The 24,002-nt window shown below is 44.8% G+C and overlaps 1 long non-coding RNA gene across 1 annotated transcript; it reads right to left on the reverse strand.

Moving 5' to 3' along the window:
* Nucleotides 1-8,774: 8,774 nt before the first annotated feature.
* LOC138569167 (uncharacterized) lies at nt 8,775-22,946 on the reverse strand. Its single transcript, XR_011303170.1, has 3 exons — nt 22,749-22,946; nt 9,819-9,986; nt 8,775-9,376 (listed from the first exon to the last, which is right to left on the reverse strand). It is a non-coding gene; the product is annotated as an uncharacterized lncRNA (long non-coding RNA).
* Between the last annotated feature and the right edge of the window lie 1,056 nt (nt 22,947-24,002).

Here is a 24,002-nt window from a genome sequence, read left to right on the forward strand (position 1 = left end):
ACAAAACCGATTCCAAAGCCTTAATATGCATTTACATCAACAAAACCTTTGAAGGTATGTGGCAAGTGCTTAAATCACTCACATGTGCTCAATGAACAAGTGCGTGATCTTGGGCAAATTATTTATTCTTACTGTGTCTCATATGAATGCGATTCAGTTCATGGTTTATGGAATATTATGGGATTATATGCTATTATAGAAAAAGTCTCACTCATGGTTTACTTGACTATAGAGTTGCTTCATATATTATAATGGTGTCCATTCATGTATTTCACACCACAAAGTTATTTGTCTCACAGGTTACCCATGGCAACTTCTTGTAATATCGCTTACCATGGTGCTATTAAATATCAAAGTTTAATGGTGCTCTTTGAAATGTCCTTTACCGTGAAGTCACTTCTGTTGATGTGAATACATATGCAAATTAGGAGGTTTGCATGTCTTTTACTGTAAAGGTCCTGGACAGATTTCTAATAGGTCAGTGTCCTGCATGCATAGTGGTCCCAAAGTTTTAATTTGTTTTGCTGTGGATGTGTAAAATAACATCTGCCACTAATGTTATCAAAAAGTTGATTTGGGGCGGGGAGGGCGTGAGTGACACTAAATGGAACTGCACATACTGCTTCTGTTGCGCTACCATGTCTAAAGTGTCTGGCTAAACCATTTTGTAAAGTTGGCCACCCTTTCTGAAGGCGGTGCACACGTAAACCTCTGAGGGATGGGAGCTGCTGCATCCAGATCCTTTTATTGTGGTCACTGTGATTTTACCGCAGACTTTTTTTTCCGATGGATTTTTAATAGAAAAAAAATCCCCTTGCGGGTTCTTTGGTTTCTCAGTCTCATATGACCAAAAGGCTTGGACAGCCCAGCCCGGTATCTCTCTTCGATCCCTTCATGGGATGTTTGGTTTTTCTGCCCCAGAACTGGTCTATGGGTTCGGTCAGCCCTGTTTTGGATCATTTTCTCCACCCGCCAACAAGTATTCCCATGGTAGCTGCGTACTTTCTTTCCAGCAGCAGGACTCGGTTTCCGTATTGGCCTCCATGGTTCCTGCAGATCTGTGCCTTCATTTCTTCTCCGGGTTGTGCAGTTGGCTCCTCTTTCTCCCATTCGTGACTTCGGCATTTGAGCGCCAGGTCACTGGTGCCTCTCTGCTCGCTTCCTGCATCAGCAGCCCCTGTAAGCTTGGGGTCCCCACCTTCATCGAAGTGGCAGTGTTCCTCACAGTGCCCTCGCCCTTCACCCACCAGGTCCTTGGTTTGGCTCTTCGCTCTCCGGCAGAGGAATTGCCTCCATCCTCTGTGTCACTGCACGGGCAAGTGTTCTGCGTTATCCTGCAGAGTTTGTCCCAGTAAGCTGACTTCCTCCCAGGAGTACAGACAAGAATTCCATTGGTCATCAGCCTCTCCAGCAGGTTAGAATGAGTACAGGTCAGTAACCAAACCATCCACCTTAAAGGAGCCCTGGACATTGGTAACTTCTTTGTTTCCCATATAACCAATAAACTTTGATTTCTCGGAAGGGAGGTGGGATGCTGCCCTGTCTTGGGCATTTGTTGTCCCCAGAGAGGGTGGGTGGGTCACCAGGTCACTCCAGTGGGATCCTGCTTGCCCTGACCCCTATGGAGGTTATTGCGTAGCAGGCTCAGCTCCTTAGTCCCAAAGGAGGTGGCTGCCCCTTGGGGCGAAGGGACACATTCCCTGGATTTGTCACCCTACTCATGACAGAGATAGTTAGGTCCACCCATAGTGGTTGCATCTTAGCATGGGGGAGATCATTATAGCATGGGGGAGATCATTATTGCCATGAAACCAGTGCTCCAGAAAGTGCCAATGCACCGCCGCGTAGTACTGTCTCACATTGAGTATCGCTAGACCCCCTTGAAGCAAATGGTTTGGATTGTACATCCCATCGTATATTGGGGGGGGCCTTCCCACCCCCACACTAATTTAGAAATAAGGGACCCCACTTTCTTAAAAAATGCCATGGGGAGAACTATCAGCATAGCTTGAAACTGGTAACACATTTCGGTAGAATTAATATCTGGATGATTGCTACTCCACCAGCAACAGATATTGGCAACGTAACTTTTGTTTTCAGGTACTCCAATAGAGCACTAAAATGTCATTTGAAAAGTGTTTTGAGGTCTACACACAATTTTACTCCACCATACCTAACTGCCACAGAAAATAATTTAAAGCACTTCTATTTAGGTGCCTCTAACAACATGGATGACAAAGGTGTTGGAAAGTGTGTTGTTAAGTGCACTTACAGTCTAGCAGACCGTTTATTTTCTGCTGACTCTACCTTAAGGAGCAGTCAGCACGGGTGGATTTACCTCTATTTCTCCTGCATCTGCAATCTGTGCCTGGTTTCATTGGTGGTTTGGCGTTCACCTCTACGACTGCAGCAGCCTCCCAAAGCACGCAGACGCGCATCAGCGCGCACGTTGGAAAGTGCATTGTTAAGTGCACTGACAGTCTAGCAGTCTTGCAGAGGTGCGCAGGACACATAGTGGGGCGTCTTTTACATTGCCTCTGTGCTGACTGTGCTTTCCTTTCCACATGAAATCACCCAAATCTCATGCTTACGCATTGCGCAGTAAATCGATGCGCTCTGGTGAACGGATGTGCAGCCCTTCCGCTCCTCTCTGCTTGAATAAGGACAGGCCACGTTCAGAAAAAGACAAAACGGACAGCATACCCGACATTCAATCAAAAATCACATTTTTCTTTGGAAGAGCGGCTCTTTCAATGGAAGTAAGTGAAATTATAGTGAACCAGTCCCACCTTCCTTCTATTAGTAATGCCACACCTACGCCAGTGATAAATATATCACCCACCATCTAGAACAACTCTTTGCTAAACCTTTATTTAGGCCTGCAAAGAGATTCTTTAGGAGCGTCCGTTGCCACCTGGTACGACTCGCCAGATCGGGAAAGAATTGTCTCAACATCATAGTCTTATGATAGCGACAGTGAAGCTGACTCCTCTATGCTGTCTGAGAATTTAACTGCGGAGGTGCAACTGTCAGCGCCCTCTTTGAATGAGAGCAACGGTTGATGCACTGTTTGCACTTTGGTCCAATATGGCGAAGGAGCAGTCCGATATGAAGAGAATACTGGCCAGAGTGGTTGGTGTTACCCTAGAAAGTGTTGGAGTTGCTCAATCTAATGCGAGTGCCTTGAGCTGGGCTTGTCACCCTATATCTTCTCCCACCTCAGGTAGACAGCTTAGTTCTTCTAATAGGATGGTACAACAGATTGCTCTGGGTGTCCTTCGTAGTCGCGCTTCTACCTCTCCACCTCAATTACCTGTGTCAAATCAGGTGAATAATGTGCTTCCTTCCGGCCTTGCGTTAGTGGTTTCTGTCTCTTCACCACTACCCTTGGCAGAGGAGGCACCTATCATAAGAGACTCGCCTGATTTTCAAATAATTCAGGAAAAAAGGACGACGGAAATGTACGCTTCCCAATTTCAACAATAAACAGGAAGCACATAAAGAGGTGTCTTCTTTTCAGAATTTCAAACCACTGGGGCGTGCCAGTGTTCGTCTAAAAATCAAATATCATCTGATAAAACTCTACAGGATGGCATAGTCCGTCAGGTTCAGCTCCGGGGCCCTATGCATAAATGGAAGGCATGGATTTTAACTGGTCCCTGATGTATGTGCTGTGACACCTGATGTTCACACAGAACATACCAGGCCAACCCCAAGGAAGCTTTGGCCTTGGATGCTGTACCTAATCTGTGGCCTGTCCTTTCAAACCGTGGGGACACGTCTGCTATCTCTCATTCAAATGGTGCTTCTTTATCATTGATAAGACCTGATCGTAATTCCACAGGCACTATAGCTTCATGGAAACCGGATGTAGGTGATTTGACCAAATCCATATTTTCGAAAGAGTGAAGTGACCACATATTTTTTTCATTGCGGGGGAGACCCTCCACATCCCCTCTTCCTTCCCCCTAGCTTTATTAATATCCCTTACCCCACCCCCACATATATTTTATTAAAAAAACTTTTTTTCGTGAACAAAATTATTCAATCACTTCTTCCTCAAAAAAATTGGATTTGGTCACTTCTACGGTATCAGCGGCAACCACAGCCTGTTAATGCTCTTTCCCCTTTAGGGAAATTGGAGGAGGTAAAGCCCACAGTTGAGAGCCCCTTTCAGAATAGTAGTTTTTTGCTAGAACTGTTTTGACAAGTATCTCTGTTAAAGTCTATTGACTCTGATGATGTAGTTCACATTGAACTGCCTGAAATTGACACTGCATCGAACTGGGCAGTAATAGAATTAATCTCACCAATTATTGCGGAGCTGTTAAGCTCTTGTTTCCATCAATTTAAATCATTGGGCTTCCAATGGACTGTGTGTCATAAACATGTTCTAAATCTTCCACCCACTGCAATTATTCAGCCAGCTGACTCTCAGTTTGTGAGTTCCCTATTGGCACATAGTCATACCATGGAAAGAGCTAGTCTCTTGTCTGCTTTTCCTAAACCAATACTGAAGAGACTCCTCCTTCAGTGGATTCCTGATTCTCTGGGGATAGTAATCATTGACACACTTCTTTTTGGGACAGTGTTAAATGGCTTTGATCACTGGTGGTTTTACATCCTTTCTATGTCATCCTTCTGGCATTTCCATTCTTACGACCACCACATTTGTTTTGTCACAGGAAACTTGGGTATATAATGATTTCCTAATTGATGATTACAATATAATTTGTCGTTCAGCAATCTCTAAGGAGAGAGGTCGCCCTATGGGGGGGTCTTGCAATTGGGGAGAAAGTCCAGTTTAAAGCAAGTGAATTTAACTCTGGGCCAATTACCCCCCCATGTTTTAAGTGCAGTATTTGAAGATTTATCTACACCTTTTAATAGGAGCCTGATTCTTAACCTTTATGATCCCCGATGTGCCTTTTTTACTAAAACTATTCAAAAATCTATTGAGAGACTCTTATTAAAATTGATTGATCAGTATCCTGGCACAAATATGATTGTTGCAGGGGACTTTAATGCTGTCTGTTTCCTCTCTCCTGAAGATATAGCTGAAGAGTTAAGTAGTGCCTATGTTTTACCTTGGTTGGAAGCAAAAGGGATCCCTGCAGGCCATGAGTGGGTGAAGTTTTTGCATGTATTTGATTTGAGCTGTCTACATATGAAGGATCTTGGTGGAAAGGCGGTAAAGCACACCTGGACCAATTACAAGGTTTCTGCTAGTCTTGATTATGTTTTTATTGATTCTTCCCTGTGGATGATGACTAGTCCTTTACAGATCAATTTTATTGACCTCACTGATCACGCTTTTCTTACATGGACTCAGAACCTTCCACACAAAAAGCAAGTGTCCTGTCTTTGCGTTGACATTGGTGTGAATCCCCAGGGTAATTGTATCACTTGGTCTGATTATAATGTCAGGAAACTAAACCAGCTGCTCAAACCTGACCAGCATGTCCCTGATTTGCTTCTATCGCAGGATGACTGCGGCAGACGAGTAATGATGGCTAATTTTCTGGAGTTGCTTCATTCGGACCGAGTATTGCACAATAACAATAACTTCCACTTTGGATTGTTTGATCTTATGATTCACAAAAAGAAAAAGGCTTATTTATCGTAAAGTGATTACTGCTATTAAAAGATCATGCCGATATTCCTGGGTTGATAGGGAAAATCAGTTAATTTCCCTCTGCACTCAGAATAAGAATTGGCTGAAGAACCATAAATGTAATATGAACAATGCAAATTGGAAATTTTGCTTTGCTGTGCTTATGGGGAATGATAGTAAGATGTTTTGGTACAGCTATAGAATATGTATGGCAGGGAATACAATGCAGGAGCTTAATCCCATACCTTAAACAGTTTGGTTTAGCTATATTACAGAAGGTGATTTTCACCATAGCCTGGTCGGCGCTGGGATATGCTATTATAGTCAGGTTGCCTCTACTTTTGAAGAAGCAGATATACTTGAGGTCACTAAGAAAATAAATGCCTTCCATGGTCCAGGCCCCAATGGCACGGCAAACGCCATAATAAAAGATAACTTAAAAAGTTGGACCCCTCTGTTAGCATGATTATTTTACTGCATCATTGCCCAAGGAACTATTCTGCCGAGTTGGTGCAAATCAATTTATACAACACTCAAAGTTGTTCCCCTGGTGTTCCATGTACATACCTTAAAAAAATGTGTTCACCCAAACTGAGAAGATTCATCCTTTACCTTTGTCTTAATCTTTTGCCCACTCTAGAGTACATTGGTGATTGGCAAGGCATTCCATACGAAGAAACACATTGTCGCCACTGTCGCCATGCGACAGAAACTGGCCGCCACGTCCTCAGTTCCTGTAGTGTTCTGAAGGAGAACATTTGTAATGGTTATCGTAATTGTGTTAGTCATGAGGAGAGTTTGCTTACTGATCAATTTTGGAGTGTCATTGATGCGCCTGACTCTCGGGTGGTTGAATCTGCCGCTTTTTGTATTTGGAAAGAGGCACTTGAACTTTTTCATCCAGTATTTTAGGATTGTATTGCTGCATTTGGTTTCATGCAGATGTAATATCTAAATGTTTTTAAGCAGGATCACCCTTGGTTGGTTTGCTGATGGGAGACATTGTTACTACATATTTTTTATTATGCCCAACATGTTTAATTCGAATTTACTGAGACCTGCACCTTGCCCCTGTAAACCCAGGCTCTAACCAGTGAGCTAGTGGATCTCTAGAGCTAGCCGTGATCAAATTAAATCATATAAACACAATCCATGTGCAGGAATCACTAAGCTTGGTATTTCCCTGCCAGTCTCCCATCTGCAAACCACCAAAGGCTAATCCTGCTTAGTTTCATGGCTGTCAGGTGCCTTTTGTATAATTAATAAACAGTACATTTTAACTAATCAATAAGCTACCAGTCACATCTCACTAACGTTATAAATAACAAAAATAATGTAATTGGCATTTCCATCACAGTCCTGTTTTCTCATAACAGTTGCTACCAGGGCTTTAAGTGGCCCAGGGCTAGCCAGAGGTCAGCCGTAGCAGTCTCCAAATATTGCTCTTGAGTGCAGGGCTCTGGCAACTGACTTTCCTGACCAGAGCTCTCCCTTTCAGTAATGTAAATACAAAGCTGAGTGACAATGTTTCTCTTCACCAGTAGATGCCCCTATCAGTCATGTTTACAAGTAAAACATCAGTTAAATACATTTTGAATTAGGTGGTTTTGATTATAAAGTATTATCAGTACAATGATGTTATTTAGTACATAAGGATCGCATATTTCTTTCAAAGGATCTATGGGATTGTATGGTGCAGTGACCTATTTTGATTTGAATTTCTATTTTATATATGAATGAATATTTGTATTTAAATCAACTTTGTTAGCACATTTATTATATTTAATATATATCTTAAAGTACAATTTACTCCCTTTCATTGCATTATTGAAAACTCGAAGGTGTCTGTTAGGTGACTCTTAATTACGTAGGCCCCCACCTCTTTTAAAGGTTTTGGGATTTGAGGGTGCTCCAGACCTTTTTTAGGCTGCACCCAAGAAAATGTGCTTCACAGTGCACTAGAGCACCCCTCCTCCCCCTTCTAATTTCTTATCCCACTTAAAGCACTGGTAGTTACACTGTCTCAGTCTTTTTTCTTGCTTTCTGTTCTCCGAGTGTAGAATCTGGGAAGAATTTCAGTGACTAATTTCCTCTTCCATCTTACCCATTTCTCTTGCAGCCTACATTCATTATCTCAGCTCGGACATGGATCTCAACAATATAATGACTCCCGGTCACGGCGGCGCTCCTGGATTTGGGGGTGGTACAAAAGATCTATGTGAGCGCGCTACAAGGAGGTTTTAGGAGTGTAGGGATTCGGGATCCATAATATTACAGAGCCATTCCCTTGTTGTGAGTGTATGCATACCTGGCAGCATCTGTCAGATATGATCTTTAATGTCACACCAGAACCCCTGGATCTTAGGGCAGTCCCGCCAAATGTGTCTCTAATCCCCCTTTCCAGAGCACCCCCACCAGCAGTCTTGGGATGTGGCATTGTACATTTTATGGAGTTGTTACGGTGTATAGTGCCATTGTATCATAATCCTGTACCAGGCCTCTCTAATTTGGATCATTCTAGTTAAATCCGGAATTTTTCTCTATAAAGCTTTCCAATAACCTCTCGGAATGTTCTCCCTGAGGGTGCCCTCCCATCTGGTTAGATACGCCCAGGACTGATGGGGGTCTGATTCCTGGAGGATTGAGCATAATTTTGACACCAGCTGTTTGTCTCCGGATTGTGTATTTATAAAGGTTTTAAACGGGGTCAGCGGTCTCTTTGCTGCCTGTCTTATTTCAGGTTGTATCAACCAGTGTCATAGTTGATTGTATTCAAATCTATCCATTTCCCTCAGGCCAATTTGGTGCTTACATTCTTCAAATGTTGCTATCTCTTTCTCCCATACCATATCTCCCAACTTTCTACATCCCTTCTCACGCCATTGTTTAAACTTCCCCATCTCCATCCCAGGGTGGAATTGTGGATATTGAAAGAGAGGAGTAAATGGGGATGGGCATGTGGAAAGATAGCCCTTCTCCAGCAAGCGATCCCATATGCCACAGGTAGTCTTTAGTAAACACAAGAAAGGGAGGGAGGTTCACGTGAATCAAACCATTGAATCAATCAACCAAATGAAATGCTCATTAAGTAGGCGCTGGATGGGTAGATAGACCAGGTCAAGGCGAATAAAATTGTCAATTAATCTTTAATAAACACGTATTCAATTCTATTACACATAGTACAAAAATCACGATAAAAGCAGCATAAAAACACACAATCAATATTACACATCCAATTAAAGAGCATATAGGTTTAGTAGACGTAAAATCATATATATATAAATATATATGACAGGCACCATCCCATACAGGTCGAGACAATCAATGTTAGGTTGTCCCCAAACAACAAATCAATTGTATTATACAAAGATATACAGAATTGCATCAGTGTATACCAAAAAAATGCAAGACGTGTCTCCAATCTGACCATAATAGTCAACAACCCGTACCTAGTACAGCTGCCAACAATCTCATGGGCTGTACTGGTATCTAGTGCAGGTAGTTTCGACGACTTATTAACAGTGTCTAAGCTGTCTGTCTCTTAACCTAGTAAGAGAGAGAAGGCTTGACAGTCGTCTCCCTCAGGACAGGACAGATTAAGTCATCAATAATGTAAAATACATGTAGTTCTTCACATATAAATTTAAAACAGGGCACTTGTCCACAGACGATAAAAGAATGTCTTGGTGCTATTCCATCACACATGGTACTTCCTTAGTTCACAAGGATGGTCAATACGTTCCATCTTAGTCTTACTCAGAACTAAGGTTACAGCAAATCAAGGAAGAACGTATAGAAAGAAGAGAAAAAGAAAAGTGTAAGACAATACATCAATGGAAGTAAAAAACTACAAGATTAAAAACATCGCTTGACCTGATCTAACAACCCCATACAACACCCCGTGCAAGCAATTAGTGAATATGATCCCAATAATAATAATCGGGAAGTAGCCCCACCCTCTACTCTCGGAGATAGTCAGAAGTGAGAAGTCCTAAAATAGTTTATAGGATAATGTCAAGGGACATATCGCCCCTGCATCTATGCAGTGAATATACAGTTAAGTTAATCCAACAAGGCAAAAAAGGGAGAGGAAAGCCTAAATCAATCTTGGCGTTCACTACCATCCCAGTGGTTACGTGACTAGAGTGCAAAGTAGAAACCCCTCCTAACAGTGCAGTAGCTCAGAAAAATATAGAGACCCTACCTTCAGGTCGAAAATGGACACTCCTCTAGAATGTGTCCAAAGGAAGACAATCCAAGGATGAGGAACTTCTCTTAGTAGTGCAACCTCAGAATCTAATAGGGGTGCAATGTGGATCCATGCTGAGTGGAAAAGGATCCCATCAGCTGATGTCCTTATGTGGATCATCTCCTAAAAAGGTAGAGAACGAAAAAATGATCCCATTACAGAATGAAAAAACATAGGCGAATATCCTACCAAGCAGCCATGTCTCTAGTTCACGGCATAGTTAGATGTAATAGAGCCATTATAGAGACAGAAAGAGCATAGAGATGCTATCGCATGCCCTGCGGATGATGAGCTGTTAGAACACCGCATTCGGATTACAAAAGAAATGAGATAATAGCAAAGGAAAACATCGCCCGCTTTTACCTGCGTACAAACGCTAGGCGTGTTCCTCGCCGGCTGAAGCAGCTGCGGCCGCAGCACAGGTGGCTTCGCAAGAAAAGGGGGCTACCGATTACGTCCATTCCTCAAGCAACTCCGAAAGTGAAAACAGAAGTCAAAGGTACGACGCACTTACACTTCCTGAAATACTGTGTTATCGTCGCACGTGACCAGCACCAGTTAGTCACCTGACGTCGATGGACTAATCAAGTTCTTAAAGGTCCATTACATGCCTACCCAATTGAATGCATGGAAAGCCAAAAGGCATTGACTATCCAGACACTAAAAGATGATGATATCGGAATCCCAGCAAGGGGAGGAAAGAAAAAGAATTAAAGAAGGAAGATAGATAGACGTTACTAAGTCTAGTCTAGCATCAATGTATGATGCAAACATCATAATGATGTGGTCGATGATAGACCATTCTCTGAAAATGAATGTACAGGCAGCGGAGGAAATGGTGACAGCCCATAGGCCTGATATCAGGTAACACATTGAAGCCATTCTTCCTGATGGTTTAATCCCGTGTGGTAACTATCAGTATGGTACATCCACCACTGCTCCCTTTGTGCTAGTCTGGTAGCTCTATTAAGACGATCTGCCCCTAAGACTCGTTCCAGTACCCACCATTTAAGTTCGTCACAATTATGACCTAGCTCCAAAAAATGTGCCACTAACGGAGCATTCTGAGTGTTCGTCCGAATTCTCAATTTGTGTTCCGAGATTCTGGTCTTGATGGGGCTCGCTCTCTGACTTATATAGGATTTGTTACAGGGACAGATAATAGCGTAGATCATACTAAGTCTTGCACTCAGCAGTCTCTCCTTTTCCCACAACCATAGCAAGCCTTCCAAGGGTGTCCCTGCGACTGCTCTATCCATCCTTGCTCATATTTTGTCTCAATTTCCAGTAAACCATTCCCTGATCATCCGCAGTTGCGCCGCCTCATAACATTTGTAAAGATTTGGTAAACCCATGTGTCCCCTATGTCTTGGTGCCATCAGAGTTTCTAAGGAGATTCTAGGGTGTTTATTCTGCCATGTACATTTTGATATCAGGTTATTGGCTGTTTTAAAGAAGACCTCGAGAACTGGGATCGATCTTGACCGAGGTTATTCGTCCTAGCCATGAGATTCTAAGAGGGAACCATCTATTAAAGTCCTCCCATATCTTATTTAGCACCCCTCAGTAATTCTCTTCATATTGCTGAGCGACTTTGGTTGTCAATTTCACCCCTAAATATAGTATAATTTTTTTTAGCAATTTTAAAAGGGGAGTAGGTATGCAACGTAGTGATTTGCATATCCGATAGACCGAGACCCAGCAATTCAGATTTCGTCATATTCACTTGGAGGCCCAAAATGTTCTCCATGTCACTTATCTGGATATTAAAGCTGATATCGATCTTTCGGGTTCTAATGGGACATCAGCATATCGTTAGCATACGCCGCAGTCTTGTGTTCCTCACCTCCAAAGAGGATATCTTGTATCCGTCTGTTCTGCTGAATGGAGGTTAGGAGGGGCTCCAAGTAAATTGCATAAAGCAGGAGAAACAGCAGACACCCCTGCCTGATGTCTCTTTCCATTCATATGCTCCTGGATAGTTGGAGTAAATGGATAGACGCATAGAGGGGTTATTATAATTAGTTCTCACCATGTTTATAAATTTAGGTCTATACCCAAATGCTCCATAGTAGCGAATAGAAAAGTCCATTCCACGCAAGCAAAGGCCTTTTCAGCGTCCAAGGAGACTAGCACTGCCAGTAACTGTTGGATTGCCACTTTTTCTATTAGGTTTATTATTCTCGTGTTGCCCTAGGTTTGTCATCCCATTATAAAACCTGACTGGTCTGGTCCTATCAGGGCAGGGAGGAGAGCTTTCAATCTTGCGGCCAAAATTCCTGCATATATTTTTGGCATCTATGTTTAGCAGCGCTATTGGCTGGTAGGAGCCACATAATGTTACATCTTTATTGGGCTTCCCAAACACAACCATCTTCGCCTCCGCTATCAAACATGTAATTCCCTCATTTTGTCTAAACGAATTAAATAACTGCGTGAGAATGGGGGTACATTTTTTATTTAATGTTTTGTAAAAGGCTGCCGGGAATCGGTCCGGTCCTGGTGCCTTGTTAAGTGGAAGTGCTTGGATCATAGATTCCACTTCCTCCTCTGATATATCTTTTTCCAGCATCTCTCTTATCTACATGGGCCAGTTTCGGCATTATTAGCAGGTCAAAGAAAAGCTTGATAGCTGTCAGATCTGGCTGTTCCGATGTGTATAATTCACTATAAAATGCTGCAAAGGATCAGGGCCATCTTAAGCACTTTTGGGGCCCTGGGCACAGACATCTTTGGGGCCCCCCTCCACCAAACCAAAGGAAATAAGTGATCAATAATATCTGCCCCTCCCTTCCCGCTGCAATCAAAACCCATAGGTTGATATGCTGCCTCATAATATTAAAAATAAGGATGTTTACTCCCTTTAAGTCCCTTTGCCCTCTTCATTCTTGCTCTAATCAGACTGATAAACAAGTACCATTTGAAGGCCAATATTATCAGTCTACGAAAAGGTTACTTCTGTTCTAGCATAGATACAGGAGACTTTTATCATTAGAATCCAGAAAGGTATGCAACCTGTAGTATTAATGCAGGACTGTATGTAAAAGGTACATGTAACCCAGAATAGACAGAGAACTCACATTTGCTGCCTCACAGAATGCAAACGTGCTCAAGCATGGATAGAGGAGACCAATTGGTAGGAAGGAGAATGCTACACATATCATAGCATGGATAGTGGATACAGATTAGAAGCTACCCGGAAGGTGTCAGTATGAAGACAGAATGAGATTATAAATGGGACATTGTTTTCAAATAGTGTTGCCATTAGAGATCAAAAGAATAAAGTGCCTGTGGTGTGTAATATATCAATGCTCATTTTTATAGTGTAAGCAACACTATAGCCAGTGAAACCATGAGTGAGGCTGTTTTGAAGATCATACCCTGAGAGGGAAATCTCACTGCAGGGCTGACAATTTTGAAGGGTTCAGGGACTGGCAATTTCGAGAGGCTAGGCAATACAAGATTAAATTAGATGCACAGCATTACACACACTGGTTAAGGGGTGAATCTGGGATGTGTGCAACTCTGCAATTTCTGCATTTGAACACTTTCAATACCAGTTCTTACCATGAACTAAAATGATCTCATTTTATAAAACTGACTTGGAACGTACACAAATCACATTACCAAACATGACCATTTTTAAAAACAAAATATTATGGAAGGGTGTAACACAGATTGATTCTAGCTTCAGTCTCTCCATCATCAAGAGGCGTATACAAGTACCAGCATACCAATCAGTGTGATTTAACAGATTTAATCTGGGTTGGACTTTTGTATTTTAAAGCTTTACATACTTCCAAAACACTGGCTTGTCAAATTGTCATTCATAAACTTGCAGAAAAACCTTTGACTTTTACAAAAATGCAAAGCCATTTTCCCTTTTGTATTAGCTTGGTGTATTTACGAGAAGTTACTGAAGTGAACAATGGACCTATCTGATCGTTGAATGTGCGTCTCTTGTAGCATAACATCTGCCTGTCCCCTTCTGATCTGTGTTTCTACCTGTCTCTGTTTGATTGGGGTGTTCAGGGCCCGTATATTATGTGAAAGAATTCTCATCGCCATTCCCTCTGAGTGTATATTGCTGCCATGTTAAACTGTAGTACCTTGGTATCCACGCCTTTCTCTTGTCTATGTCGCTGCCGGCATCTTACCTGCCCCCCTCAACCCACCTGGTCTGGGTCCAGTGTCCTATGAATTGTGTCAAAGCTAACCTAGAAACCAGGCCCATGTTCAACCCTGATTAATGTTGATGTGAGGGTGAACTAATCCCTCAGATGAACGCCAAAATCCCTGACGATCGTCCATGCCCTGTCCAGGACCACTTAATGAGTTGAAAATTCAACCTCCCCTTCATTCTCTCCTCCCCCTTGCACGTTTACTCATTCTCCACTTCCCCTCTTTCCGTATCCTCCCCGCCTCTCCTGGTGCAAGGCTTGTGTCAATGCTCATGTCCCCTTTTCATTCCGTCAACCCCTTACTTTAGATAGGGGTCCCCTAAGCCTCGCCCCAGTTGTTATCCATGTCCACGATCTATTCCCCTGTCAGCTACCGGTTCCTTGCTCCCTCCTTGGCTCCTCTTCCTCCTCGTCTAGCCATAGACTCGAGAGGCCTTCTGCGCACGTGGTGGCTGTTTGTTGCTTGCCTTCCCAAGAGGAAAGAAGTCCAAACGGGAATGTCCATTCATATGGATGTTCTTGGCAGTCAGTGCCTTAGTTACCAGGCCCATCGCCCTTCTCTTCTGCAGGGTGGACAGAGCAAGGTCCTGAAAGTACTGTATTTGCGCCCTATTCACTGCTATGCTCGTTAGGCTCCTCGCTGGCCAAAGGAATCCTTCTTTCACTTCATATGAGGCAAGGGCCACTGATACATCTTAAGCCTGTTTTTCGGGCACAAAAGTCTTGGAATCACTCTGTGGATTTGGTCAATTGGTATGTTCTCAGGATTGGTGTCTGTCAGAAGTCTCCCAAAGCATTGTTGCATCACAGATTTTAGGGCGGAGTCTGGGGTTGCTTCTGTAAAACCATTCACACTGATGTTAGACCTACGAGACTGATTCTCCAAATCCTCTGCTTGCAATTCCAGGTTGTGGGTAGCCGAAGCAATCTGCTCCAGGAGTTCTGATATACTTCATTTGAAATTTCTGATAGTCCCCGCTGTGTGACATCCACTCTACTCCCCAGTGCGTTCATTTCTTCCCTGACTGCTTTTCAGAGAGCCTTTCAGTTCCTCCTTCAGGCTCGCAATCTGGTCTTGAAATGTAGAAATCATCCTCTCCTCCTGACCTTAGATGCAGTCTTTTAAGTCTTCTTTGTTGAGCGCCATTTCACATAATTCTTGGGGCCTTTCTTCGCCCGCCTGATGTTGCACTTCTCCAACCATTAGGGTCTCCTCTTTATGTAGGTGCCAGTACCGTTACAATTGACCTCCTTGTTGGCTTTGACTCGTTCCCTGTTTGGCTGGGGTCTGCTTTTCTTTGGTTGTTGCATCTGGAGGGGGACTTTGTCCCCTTCTAATTCCCCTGTATCCTGGGCGTCGCTTCATAGTCTATCGTGCGCAACTCTGACTTTCTCTGGTACCCATCAGTTGTATTTTCCTTATTCTGCCCTCGTAGGTGTGTAAGGGCCCCAACGGCCATCCAAGGGTCATTTTGAATGGATATCCCCCTCCCCAAGGATACTCTCTTCCTGTCCAAATCCACCACCACTTCACAACTGTCGGGCCTCACGGTTGTATGGGGAAGGGGTCCTATGCAAAGCCGGTACACTGAAACAGCCTGAGTTCTTGTGGCTCCATTGTAGTGCTTCTTTGATCTGCCCAGACTTCCTTATCTACACCGGGCTGGATATTCCGTTATAGCGTCCAGTCAAGGTTTTCCAGGGGCCACCTGTCGTGTGCGCGCTTTGCCCCGGGGTTTTGAGCTCGGTATCAATTGGGCCCAGCTATGCTTGAAATGCACGTGTACTGCGCCACCCAGGAGAAAATTGTATCTTGCGCTGTAGCAGGGGGAGAAGTGGAGTGTGTCCAAAGTAACAATGGGCTTGCTTGTGAGTCTGTACCCCCATCACCGGACTCTCACCTCCTCCGAAGTCTTCTCATGAAGCACCGGCCCTGGCCTGTGGTACTTCGCTGAGCTTCATTTTAGTCTTCCTCAGGGTACCACATTTGTGGGGAAATGCATATGTGCTCCCTGTTTTTGCTCCCCAGTTTACAAGAGCACTGCATATCTTGCTTGTTGGGGCGTCTGTTATCACCCGATCCCTTACATCTTCCATCGGACTCTCAACCTGTGGGGGGGTAGGTGGAGGTCTCCCCTACGCCACCTTTGTTGCTGTTTCTCGTTGCCCCCTGGAGAGTCCCGATATCTCACCTCCCAGGGGGGAGGGACAACCCTGTACCTGTGGCCGTGACAAGTGCTGTCCGGCAAGCCGACCGGGCATCTCGGGGCGTCCAGTGTCATTCTCACTGGTAAATCCCTTCAGCATCAGAAACCACGGTGGCTCCGTATTACAGTCTCTTTGATCCAAAGACCGGCGCAGTGTAGGCTGCACCACCCTTGACAGGCTTTCGGGGCCCTCTGCTTATCTTCACCGGCTCTGCCTTAGTCGCTAGTCTGGGGGTCTGAACCCTCCGCCAGGCCCGCTCCAACGCGATCATCTGCTCACTATCTCAATTTTTTCAAGCGGGGGGGGTAGGCAGTGCAGTGGACCCCTACCCACAGTAGCCGAGGCCAGGCTCTGCACCACCCCTCTGAGGTATCCAGTCTCCTCCGGCCCCACTCACTCACACAAACGGCCATATCCCACCAACGGGTCAGGGGGTTACTCGCACCGATCCCTTAGTCATCCAGGCTCCGCTTCTCCGGCCAGACTCGCTCCATTGTGGGGAGGAAGAGTGACAATACACTCTTTCCTTTGCTGGGGGGGTCATTGGAGAGCATGCAAGTATGTTTTTAATCCATGTATATCAGCTTCCTTTTCTGCTTATGTGGGCATGAGACAGAGCGAGGAACGGCATGTCCTCACTCCCCCGCGGCCATCTTGAAGTTTCCCTCTCTCCACCTTTTAAGCTCTATTGCCAACTATGACCACAGCAGATTCATCTGCACCCACTAGCCCTTCAGTTTCTTGAACGGGGCCCGTCGGCTTAATAAGACATTGCTGAAAGTCATCCACTTTAGCGGGAACTCCATTTAATTGAGATGAAAGCTTCGCATTACTGTTCTTAAGTTCTGACATTATTTCTTGGAGTGTACAAGCACCCTAATATAGTAAAGTTGTCCAGAGTCGTGAAAAACATCTGGAATGAGAGAGCTATTGTACTTAATTTTGGCACCAATCTTCTGAAGAGGAGGATCTTGTTTTTAAAGGATCGAGTCCTTTCCCCCCGGTCAGCTGAACCGGCTGACATAGTTCAACCTCTGTAAGGTTATATTAGAGTGAGTGCACACCCTGGAGCTACCAGGCCAAAGCCTTCAGAAGAGCTGTTGTTAGGAACACTAGGTTCACAGCTCCATACGATCTGAGAGTCCACCTCAAAAGAACGCCCCTTTGTTTTGCAGCCACATAAACCCATACTCTGGCTTGTCCCAAAGCACCAAGATACCATGAGATTTGCTGCACTTGAGCCAAGTTAATCCCCATAGCCTAGCTCCTGTGGAGATGATCGCCTGGCTTGCAGAAAGCTGGCCTCTGCAACCTGTCTGCTGAAATACACCCAGGATGCATATCTGAAGAGGCAGCCAGCTCACTTATAGTGGTGGAGATCTCATCGTACAGCCCCAGGTGGGGGATTACTGCAAGATTACCCTGAAATGGAAAAGTGAGCAAATTTTGCGGGACACGAAAGACACTTTAAAACCTCAATGATCCTCATGTAGTCAAAACTACACGCATCCTGCTTCTGTCTAGAAATGGGGACACATGGCTGATAGTGCTACCAGGTCACCTGACATACAGTTAGCCTGTTTTGAGCGTCTTTGATTTGTAGGAGGGGTTCCCTTGCATGGCATTCGCATGACGTGGAACCATGGGCTCTGACATCTAGATCATAGTGAGCGGGTGCCAGAGACAGATGCTACGACTGTGTGCAACAGGGGTGTTGCTAGGTCTGGAAAACATCAGGGGCTAAGCTAATGTTGGTACTGGTAGGATTCGGGGCTAGCTATAGCCTTTTGGTTGTAGTCCCTGAGCTTCTATCCGGGGCTACAACCAAATGACACAGGGCTATAGCCCCCTCAACCCCCCCCCCCTCTAGCAACACCTCTGTGTGCATGCAGGCATGTTTTAAGGATATCTTCAGTTCAGTTGCCTATTGTCAGAAGCGACGGCAAGCTTTACTGTCATGCCACAACTAAATAAAAATGGCAGAGAAACCAGGGAGCCTTTTTCAAACTTTGTAGTTGGGTGACTCAGGTTCCACACCTTTGGGCCCCTAGATTTTGAATTCTACTTTTGTTCTGCTACACCCCGTGCAGTTTGATCTGTCTCCCATGAACTCACCTCTCACTTACACAGGGAATTAGTATCCTCTGCTAATTCTCTCTTCTTGCCTTGGGGGCCTGGCAGTCACTTCTCCTGCCAGTCCTCTTTTGCTCCTGTCTGGAGTTATAGCAACTTGCTCGCTGCTCGTTTCATTTTCCACCCCGCTTGGATATTCGAGCAATCCCTTTCCTCCCTAGTCTTTCTCTCTGCCTTTTTTTGCCTTTCCTTTTTGTTCTCTGCAGTTCTATTTTCATGCAACCTGCTCCAACCCTTTTCGTGCCCATGCCTTCAGATACCTTTACTACCACCCGCATTAGGTATCAACTCGGAAAAAAAAGACCACCACCATTGCGCTGCCAAGTCACATCTTACATTTCTTGCGGTCTCTTTGCCATCAACCGCTTACATCATAAGTACACGAAGGAAGCTCTTGGCTGCCTAGATTTTCTTTCCACCCTCAGGGAGCTGGTCCAGGTGCATTCTGTGTGATGCTCTTGCACAGCCCTCCCTACTAAGTGGCAGGATAGTGGAAAATATCGTTTATAGACACAGGTAAGAGCTAATGGCTACTCCAAAATGACGCGGATCTAACATCACTACCCTGACTATAAACCGGGATGCCTATGATGTATCTGTTTGGGGCTCTTGTATCGCTATGATTATTATTATGGTATTTATTGAGCACGGATTTAGCTGTGTGAAGTAACAGAGCACTTTACAGAGGTGTACAAAATTACAGAGTGCTTTGCTTAGGTAACAACAGAACAGATATGCAGCAGGGGGTAGGAAACAGATGGGCAGAGGAGGGGTACAGCTGTACCAGATAGCAGGCAGGAAAGGGACAAGGGCATCTAGCGAGTCAGGTGGTGCAAGCAGCGATGCAATAGCCTAGGTGTTGAGGAGGAGAGACTCCTTGAAGAGGTGGGTCTCGAGATCTTTTCTGAATTGTAGGAGTGTGGGGGAGAGTCTGATTCCGACAGGGAGGGGGCTCCATAGTTTCGGGGCATACGCAAAGAAGGCTTGTTTTCTGGTCCTTTCCCTTTTGCAGCAGCAGATCTGCACGTGTCCTGTCTTCTGGAAGTGTGCTGTCTGCTGGGGATGCTGAGTATAGGTGATACAGCAAGACTTGAAGGTAATCTGCTCGTGCAGTGGGAGCCAGTGAAAGTCGATGAGGGGCGGGGTGATGTGGTCGTATCTGCTTAGACCCTTGATGAGGCGTGCAGCCGCATGTAGGACACTTCTCAGGGGCACAAGGGTGGACATATGGAGGCCTTCGAGGAGTGCATTGCCCCCATCCAGGTGGCATAGGACCAGTGCTTGAACGGTGGATCTAAAGCTGCCCGGAGGAAGGACAGTACAAACCAACAAATCAGCACCCAAATTATACACGTAAAGGAGGAGATTGTAACAGATACCCGTTTGTAACCTCTAGGCACAATGGGAACTATAACCAACTACAGCAGCTCAAAAGCCTAGTTGGTGTGAATATTGTGCAAGACCATTGACAACTCATCAAATGTCAATGCTCCAAATCCCAGAAATTCGATCTCAATCTATAATAAGCACAAATACCATTTCCCAAGCACAAAATGAGGAATGTATTATCAAGCGCAAGTTATCTACTAAAGCTTCTGAGCTACTTAAAGTCTTATCAGTGACGTAAGAACACAAAACACAAAGCATGGTTTGAAGTCTATCAAGGAAACCCGTCCACGTGGCCGTGTTTTGTGCTTGGTTACAAATGTCAGATAAATCCTCATTGTGGTAATTTCTAAACCAGTTAAAGACCCGACCATTGTAGCTAACTTTAGTTCCACTTGTTTCTTAAATCTAGTTTGCGCCCGGATGCTTCCACATCACATGCTGCATTCTGATCACATTTTTATTTTTACCTGGAAGCGGATGACAGCACCAGTCTCGTTTGCCATGTCTTAGCAGATACCCTCAAAACTGAGGCTCCTCGTAAAAACATAGCTGTGTACCCAGTAAAACCCTGCCAACAATCTATATGGGCCTTTCCATTTAATTCCACAATTCTGTGTAATTCAAATGGCTCTCTATGTGGGGGCAAGAGAGTTTTTATCAGTAAACAGACATATACTTGCCTCCTTCATCCCTCTGCACAAATGGTCTCCTCTCTTGTGTTTTCATTAGAGAAATTCCTTCTATGAACAATTGTATCAGATCCACGTTCACGGTTGCCACAATAGAATACGGGTCTGCGGTCTGTGGCCCTCCAGATGCTTTGCATAGAGGTTTCCATGATCCCTCCTTATTGACTAAAGATTCTCGGGCTGATGGATGTTGTAGTCCAAAACCTCTGAAGAGCCAAAGGGGACACGGAAATTAAACTATCCACCTACTCGGATAATGTCTATTTGTATTTAAAAGACCTAAGAAAAAGTCATAAACCACATTATTTTGCAAGATCAAAACATTTTCCACGGGTGTGTCAATCCTGATGCCCACACAATCGGCTACATATATTAAATATTTAACACTAAACTAAAAACAGACTTACTCTTATGACGATCCTCTAGATGACGTCACTTCTCCCCAGAGGGGAGCCCCTTTCCATGAGGCTAGAGAGGTGAGGCCGCTAACTGATAGTCCTCCTAGGGATGGTAACATGTGAGAGGATCTCATGGGGATGAACTCCCCTCCTGGGTATAAGGACGTTGTTATGGAGAGGAGTCTCAGTAACCCTTCCCCTCATATGGTTAGAGCCAAAAGCTTTTATTGTTCTTTAACCAAATGCAGAAACGCAAGAAAGCCAGACACACATGGACCAAGCTTGCAACCGCTTTATTGCAACTAATCATAAGGAGCTACGGAAACGTATGGAACCTGCAGGGCTCTATCAACACTAACCTCTAAGAAGACATTAGAACACATAGGGAAACCATAGAATGACTGTAGCAAATACATGAGACCATAAGCCTCAAATGCATTCAAGGGAGAGATACAGGCTCTGCAGCACGAAGCACAGAGACATTGCTTGCAGCCAGGGACAAGGGCGGGTGGAAAATTCATGATCCCTGAGGCAGTGAGCCACCTGCAAGAATTCAGAACAAAATCCTCAGAATTGCAGATAGGAGAGCTTTGCCTTCCGGTCTTCACACACGTGACCCAGCAGCGCCGAACAATGGCTATTGTGTTAAGAGAAGCAGCTCCCAGCGAAGCAGAGAAGACTGATACATGCGTTGGCCACCAAACTTGCAACCTGAAGGCACTCTCTCAGGCTAGAAGATCAGACCAATGGGGACACACAGGCCGCCCCATAACCTTGAAAAGGTATACTGAGCACTGTGAACAGAACAGGGTCCCAGGCCTGGGAGGACCGGCTTTAGCCAATCCAGATGCTCTGATCATGGGGTGGTGAATCCTGTACATACTGTTTTCACACGTAGAGAAATTAACTGCCTTGAAAAAGAACGGATAGGAGGAAACACATGTTGGCACATGAGTTAATATACGAGGGCTAATAACTACAAATATGCCCATTAAATCAAACTAATACCACAAATATCTCATGCTCATTGATTTATTCCATGTGACAAGAACCCGGTATCTATCAATTAGGGCAAGCGCAATGATACAGACTCCAATCATGATCTATGTTGTCCAATATTTCTGATACACCAGTGCTGGAAATTGAAACTAGGGGGTATCAAAAGTACAGGACATTGCATGGTATCTTTCCCATTCAAAGATGGCCACTAGTTTTGGCTTGTTTCAAGAGAGCTTCCATAGAAACAGTCATCAAAGATGGCTGCCTTCATGGAAGAGCTCACAGCTCAAAAGGTTCTGAGATGTCAGGAATGGGTGGGATTAGCCATACGGATTAGAATGGCTAGGGGCAGGGAATGGCAGGAATTCAATAACCTAACAACCGTGTATCCCTCCTCAAATGTCATCTCCATTAGAAAAGAATTACAGACAATCATTGAAAGCTCATATTTAAAGCTCTTATTTTAAAGACAATTGGCTTAAAGGTAGCACTTTCAGAGCCACCCAATAGCCCAAACTAAAAAGACAACACATGCAGACATTGAAAGGACATGGAAAGCAGGCACCTCCAATGCTGCCCCTCACCCCTTCTTCCTGGGAAATTATTTGGCTATCATGAGACTTGTGCTTTAAATCTTGCGGTCTGTAAAAGACTAATAGCGTCTCTATATTTAACATGGCTTTCATGCCCCGGCTAGGGGTCTGGACAAAGCCGACATGGCCTTTAACGGCCCGCCAGCCTGACCTATGGAAGGCATGAGCGAAGTGAAGCGAGCGAAGTGAAAAAGTGAAAAGAAAATGGCCGGCGTCATCAGATCATAGGATGGGAGCGCAATGTGGGGCGATAGGGAGGGGTTTGGGATGAGCAGAGTGTCAGTGCAGGGCTTACCAGGGTTCCTTGCTCTGCATGCGGAAGCAGCGATGCCGGAGAAGCCAGACAGGCGGAGAAGAAAATGCCCAAAATAAACCCAAAAATAGAAACCAACCCAAAGTAGCCAACAATCATTGTGTGGAACTGGCAGTGATTACACAATCGCTGCTGGGAAAGACCGTTTCTGATTGGCTAATCTGTCTTCCCCAAGTGCGAATAATTATTATTCTTTCCAACGGACTTTGAGCTTGGGTTTGAAAAACGTCAAGTCTCACAATGCTCTGCCAGTCCCAGAGGACAGTGAGAGAGGGGGACTGGAGGGAGAGAGAGCGAGAGAGAGCTGGAGAGAAGGAAAGAGCGCGAGGGAGAGCTGGAGAGAGGGAAAGAGGGATAGAGAGAGCGTGAGGCAGGGAGGATGGGACAGAGAGAGAGGGGGGAGGAGAGAGAGCGGGACAGAAATAGGGAGAGAGAGTGGGGCAGGGAGAGAGCAGGACAGAGAGGAAGAGAAGGGCAGAGTGGGAGAGATAGGGACAGAGAAAGAGTGGGAGAGAGGGACAGCAAAGAAGGAGAGAGAGAAGGAAAGGGAGAGAAAAAGAGGGAGAGAGAGAAAGAGCGAGAGAGAGGCTCTCCAGTTCCATAAATGCGCAGACTGGCAGGAAGACAGTACGCACAGTGTATTCTATAAAGCGGATCCAATGCAACAGAAGTCGGAACCGCAGAAAAAAATACAATGTTGCACTTTAGGGGAGTCGAATTGCTGCGCTTCCAAGAAGAAAACAAGGTAGCACTTTTGAGTAAAAAGTAACTATTGCACCGCTAAACGAACTAAACGCGAAGAATTTCCGAATTAATTGAACATGTAGCTTTTTAAAGTGCACTACAGTTGGAACGCTTCTGAAAAGGACACAGCAGATACACAAGGGGAAGATAAAAAGGACGTTTAGGAAAACGCCCTTTTGTAGTGCTGTTGGGTGCAAAATACAACCAGAAGTAGGAAAAACAGTTTAGATTCAAACTAGGGCCATCCATTAAAAGCAACGATTATCCCAGTTTACTGGGGTGCATCGAATCTTGGGCAGGAAGGAAGGCAGCTGGACTAGAATCCCGGAAGTGTAGCATAGCTGCAAACTATCAATACGGAAGACCCTCAGTGGCATGCGGGTAACTGCACTCATCCATAGGTGGGGTGTGGGTCAGTGGAGGAACAGCCGCCTCCCGTGTCACCCCTGGTACCCAATGCACCTTCTGATTGCACCCTATTATCTGCCCCTG

This window comes from Ambystoma mexicanum, chromosome 1p, assembly GCF_040938575.1.
Source record: "Ambystoma mexicanum isolate Mex_15411 chromosome 1p, UKY_AmexF1_1, whole genome shotgun sequence".
Taxonomy (NCBI): domain Eukaryota; kingdom Metazoa; phylum Chordata; class Amphibia; order Caudata; family Ambystomatidae; genus Ambystoma; species Ambystoma mexicanum.